The following is a 5,769-nucleotide window of genomic DNA, read 5'->3' as shown; positions in this document are numbered from 1 at the left end:
TCTATTTTTGGACTTAGAATTATGGATTCTATCTCTAAGCCATTGAGAATGTATTGCGACAATTCAGCTGTTGTTTTTATGGCTAAAAACAACAAAAGCGGGAGTCGAAATAAACACATCGACATTAAGTATTTAGCTATAAGGGAATGTGTTAAAAAAAAAGAAAGTGGTCATTGAGCACGTCAGCACTGAGTTGATAATCGTTGATCCTTTGACTAAAGACATACCACCGTTTAAATTCAAGAATCATGTAATGAATATGGGACTTGGTTCCATTATGTAGTTTCTCATTGTATGGACAATGTTATTTTAATTAAATTCTTAACTATTGTGATGTTTTTCTCATATTTATGTGCACCTTAATTTGATTTGAGAGAATTCATCTGTGTAGGACCAAGAATAAACATAAAGTTTATTCATTAAGAAATTGTTGTCACATAAATTATAATATAAATAAATACATAGTAATACATGGAAGATAATACTTGTCATTAGAGGACTTATCGCCATGATTCATGTATCTATTACTTAATACAGATTATCATGGGTTTTAAGATGAGACATTAAGATTGGAAGTATGGACCAAGTGGGAGAATGTTAGCTCCCATAACAATGGTCGTTGGTTTGGAAACAATCTGCCAGTTATTTCCTGAAATTATGGAAACTAACTGCAGTTATTTCCTTCAATTACGGAAACTATCTTCAGTTAATTAATTTTTTGTTGGGAGCTCCTGGAGTGGTCGATTACTCCCTCTGCAGTTCTCTACCATGATCTGTGGAACACTTGACACACAGCCAACAGAGACTTGATGGTAGCTTGGCTATAAATACTTCCGTTTGGTCCCCAAACTCACTAACTCAATCCCCTTCAATTTTACACCATCAAGTTAGAGTGAGCAGAGCTTGGAAGTGCCACACGGATAAGAGATTTTGGGTGAATTTTGTAATTGTGAAAGCAGTAAAACACTGTTCACATCATTATTCTCATTAACCCCCTTCTGGCACTGCGTTCTCATCTCTCTATTCTCTTTTTTGTTGTGGTGTAATTTTTGGAGCGCTCCTTCTATTTCCGGAGCCCCTTCTATTTCTTAAAGTTGAGGCTTGTAACAAGTTCCCTGATGTGCTTGAGTATTAAGTGGTAAATTTAATTTGGCTGCCATCACATAATTATAAATGAGATGAGGTTGTGATCGAGGCTTGAGGCACGTGTGTATTGGTTTCAATCATTTGTTAGTAACTGAGACAGAGAACTTTAGAGCTGAGAAGCATATCTAAGACTTAATAAGCAAAGGTTGAAGGTGTACCCAGTGCCAAAAAAGGAGGGAAAAACAATGATAGATTGAAAACAAGCATTAATGATTGGAGATATGATTTATTAGCCATTAAAAATTTTTATTCTTTTTAAGTGTTTATTCCGCATTATAAAATAGCTAAAAGCCCTAGCTCGCAGGTGGCCATTGGTGAAGGAGGTGAGCCGTCGTGTCGTAACCAGCAAGCGGGCCTACAAACGAGAGTTAGATGGCCAGCGAGAAAACAGACGTTAACAGAAAATAGGAGCTAAATGCAGAGTGAGGAAATGGATATTAACGTTAAGAAGCTCTGTTTTGTTTGTTAAAGTTGGGAAGAGATGGGAGCCGGGCGAGGAGATCGAGATCAGATCAAAAATATTAATGCATATCGACAACGGGGCCGCCTCTTCTATAACACTTCCAGTTTCAAAGCCAATAGCCGTAAAGTCTTTAACAATATGAAAAAACTGTGAAAATTTCGCATAGAGAAATAAAATTTGTTTATTTATTTTCATCTCAATAAGATTATTATTCAGTTTTCCAAATTTTTTAGATGGAACATGCAATTAATCGCGGGTCAATGGCGAACTCATTTCTATAATCCAGGCGTTCGGCAGAGACTGATAAGGCCCGATTCAAGCAACGGGCCTCTTTTTCGATTCACGAACTCCCACCTAGAAGGCCAGAATAACCCCAGGTCCGTGTTCGGACTTATTACTGTATTTTTATTTATCTGAAAGTCTTTTGATATTAATTCTGCTGCCTCTGCCAGAGCTTCGTTTTTTGGTTCAAAAGAAATTATTGCAAGGTTCTGTTGGAGGTGCAAATTTCCATAACTGAATTATAAGAGGTAGGCTCCCAAATCTTGCACCATACCATAGCGAGCCAACAACTCAAGTTTATTTACGGAACTGACAGAGCCGTTTTATATACTTGATAGTTTGGTAATATTGTGAAGAAATCGCAGAAAATAAAAAGCTGGAAGCTCCAGTGTGTTATGGGCGTTAAACAAGATGGATATCAAAGTCTCGAGCTTAGCTACAAGACTAAATTAGCGAACTTGACTCGGCCTGAGCGAACCAAACCTGAGGTACCGGTGATCCTCTGTTTCATTGATTGATTAAACTTAAACTATTCTGGAAATTTGATGAATATGAATTAAATCTTTCATTATTTATCAAATTTTCCTAAATTATTTGAAAATCTGCAATCAAATTAATCTCAGATCTTACCATATTCTACCATTTCAGGATCAGAAGTAATGTAAAAATAGGCTTTAAATGACATTATGAAACTTTGAAACTCTGGATCTACCGTTGGCCCAGGATCATAGGTTTCATAATCGATAAATGGGGATGTTGACTATGATAATTATGGCCAGAATCTCTGTAGCGGGTATACAAATCCAAACTGGAAAGTCGAGATTGATTCCAAAGCTAGAATTAGATTTAGGTAGAGAAGACCTGGACATGGGTAAACGAGGAAAAGATGGCTCCGAGCAATCACTCAGGCGCCCAACCATTGGAAATTACAATGAAAGAATTCGGAAACCGGAAGATATTCTTCACATCAAAAGAGATATTACTTCAATGAGTCAGTATCGTCAATGATACTCTCTTCCTTTGAAATACTGGCATCACCATATCGCACAAGATAGAAGAATGCACGGGCTGACCAGATTGTTCGCAATATGACACAGATTCTGTACGCAGAGAGAAAATCACCAATTGGTAGACTTAGGCATTGGTGTCTTGAAAATCTTCATTTATAACGTCCTAAACTTCAATCTATATGTCTCCAATATCTCTGGTGTCTAAACTTCAATCAATATGTCTCAGATATCTCTGGTTTCTCAAGGTCAGGTGACACAGTTTTATGTCTTGTCAGTGGTTTATATTCTATTTTTGAATGGTGTCTAAACTTCAATCAATATGTCTCAGATATCTCTGGTTTCTCAAGGTCAGGTGACACAGTTTTATGTCTTGTCAGTGGTTTATATTCTATTTTTGAAATTTGAATCAATACGAAGATGAAACTTAACATTATAGTTTATAATTTTGTTTTAGTGTGAAAAAATTATCATAATTCAATCGTCAAATCACTGGTGGAATAATATCATCTGATGCTATCTATGAATGTAAGTTAATTCAACATTGTTATTTAAAAAAAGTCATACCAAGTGAAATTACCCAATTAGTAATCATAAAGAGATAGGCTTTCAATATTGTCAAAATGTGTTTAGATTTTGAATAATGTTTCTTTACTTAAAAAAAAGGAACTCTGGACCCAAACACAAATAGTTAGCACACTCCAAACCCAATCTAAAATTTATAATTTATTATAAATAAAATAATTATTTATTCTAAAAATGATAATTTATAACTTTTATTCATATTTAATAAAATCATCATGAAAATAAACTCAATTAATTTCATTATTTACAATGAATTTATTGTAAATAGAATTTTATTTTTTAATTTTCATTATAAAAATTTAATTGGGCACTTTTAATCACTCATTTTACCATCATTTTTCTTATAAAAATCACATATTTTCTCTATTTTTACCTCATTTATTCATCATAAAAAAATAGTGATTGGATGAAGTGGTAATGAAAAAAAAAAATTATAATAAATTAACAATTTTACAAGTGAATATTGAAGGAGGACACCCTTTTAAAGTTTCAATAGTGAGAAAAACTGTTGAAATTTTTTCAACAATCATGAAGTTAGACAAATCTCTATACCACTAAAGTGTGTACCATCTATAGTAAATCATACTACGGAGATTCTCTGCAACCAGGGATATTTTCAACAACAAAAAAAACCATGGTTGAAGTTAGATAAATCTCTATAGCATTAAAGTGTGTACCATATATGATACATGGTACTACGGAGATTATGCAACCAGATATATTTTCAACAAAGGAAACCATTGTTGTTGTAACTTTTGTCTATTTCCTATTGTAATTTTTTACTTTTCTAGCTCTTAGTTACTTTTTATTTGACGAATCAGACTTCTTATTTTGATTCAACCCAATTAAGGTCGTTGTTTTGCGACGCTTAATTGTTTCGAGTGGTTAGCTCCTTTATTCCTAGCAAAAACAGCTAGAAAGTAACGAGCAATCATGTCAATTTTCGTATAAAAAACTTTGAAAATTATACTCAAAGGATTCCATTATTTTTGGATTGTGTTGCTATTTATTGTTAATAGAAATTACATGTTTCAGTTCTTGAGAATGTGTGGAGGCTATTTTTCTTGTTGGTATACATTTCCATATTTTTTTTGTTTTTTAATTTATTTTAAAGCACATATTTACTCAATTTATATTTTAGATATTTTTGAATATATTTCATCAGATGGAGAAATTATTTTTGTGTACATGTTTGTGTTAAAGATATTTTATTTTCAGCAGATTAATATTTTAGATTTATTCACTTTCAATAAAATAGATTAATTGGTTTGTTGGTAGTTAATTTTCTTTCGTCATTATTTCCTTGTTTTTAATTAGTTTTAATATAAAAAATTGTTGTTTTAATTAGTATTGTTGTAGATTAGTTTTGTTTTGTTTTAGGTTTTTTTGTTTAAAATATGAATTAGTTTAAACTTTTAACTACAATGACTCGTACAGTTTTTCTTGTAATTAATTTTGATCATTGTAAATAGTTTTCTCACTTCTCGATAAAAGGGAATGCATAAAGCCCAAAAAGCATATATTTTGTCGAGTGTTTGGTAAGCAATATGGTCCCAAATTGGTACTAAAGTAAGGCATTTAGGAGAATATTGTAGAAGTCCATCAAGTAAAATTATCATTTATTAATGAAATTTTTTTTGTTCTTGTCATAATTATAATTGTTATTTATTAATGAATTTAAATAGAAAGGTAATAATAGAAATTTTATTTATTAGTAAATTAGAATACATAAGTAATAATGTGATGAATTTTTTGTTTCTATATTATTAATTTAAATTTAAAATATTATTAAATTGAATTAGAAAAAATGTTTTCATTATAAATAGAAGTAATAGTATACTAAAGAAGTGGTGGACTAGATATGATATTTGATCATGGGATGGGGAAGAGTGTGTGTCAACATCTTGAAATCCTCCATAACACTATGCAAAATGGAAAGTGTCACTCAAATTATAGGGGGTGCAAAGTGAAGGGTATAGTTTTAATGTTGCAGTGAATATGGCTAGGGGATTTGACACCTAGGAAGATTTGCAACAAATGAAGATGGTTGCAATGGCTTACATTAATCAATATTGAGTGTAGAGAGGGTCCTAAAGAATGTACAATTGTTCAAAAAACTAGATGTTGAATAGGGACAGCAAAGGGCTAATGCATCACCATAATGCTCTAGGGAGTGTTAGGATGATGGACACTAACGAAGATGAAATTTACTTAGCACAAGGGAAGGGGCTGAGAAAATACTCTTTAAGCTCTTGAGGAGGCAATGGCGATTCTCTATGTTGAGCT

At 32.4% G+C, this 5,769-nt stretch overlaps 1 long non-coding RNA gene across 1 annotated transcript; it reads left to right on the top strand.

Annotated features, from left to right (window-relative positions):
• Positions 1–1,617: 1,617 nt before the first annotated feature.
• LOC149246500 (uncharacterized) lies at positions 1,618–2,978 on the top strand. Its single transcript, XR_016265564.1, has 5 exons — positions 1,618–1,730; positions 1,896–1,986; positions 2,062–2,139; positions 2,257–2,379; positions 2,615–2,978. It is a non-coding gene; the product is annotated as an uncharacterized LOC149246500 (long non-coding RNA).
• Positions 2,979–5,769: the final 2,791 nt, after the last annotated feature.

The sequence above is a fragment of the Pinus tabuliformis genome, chromosome 7, assembly GCF_031772625.1.
Source record: "Pinus tabuliformis cultivar Carrire ecotype Pingquan chromosome 7, CPIR1, whole genome shotgun sequence".
In the NCBI taxonomy this organism is placed as follows: Eukaryota; Viridiplantae; Streptophyta; class Pinopsida; order Pinales; family Pinaceae; genus Pinus; species Pinus tabuliformis.
Note: the sequence above shows the minus strand (reverse complement) of the source record. Positions and strands in the feature narration are given on the sequence as shown.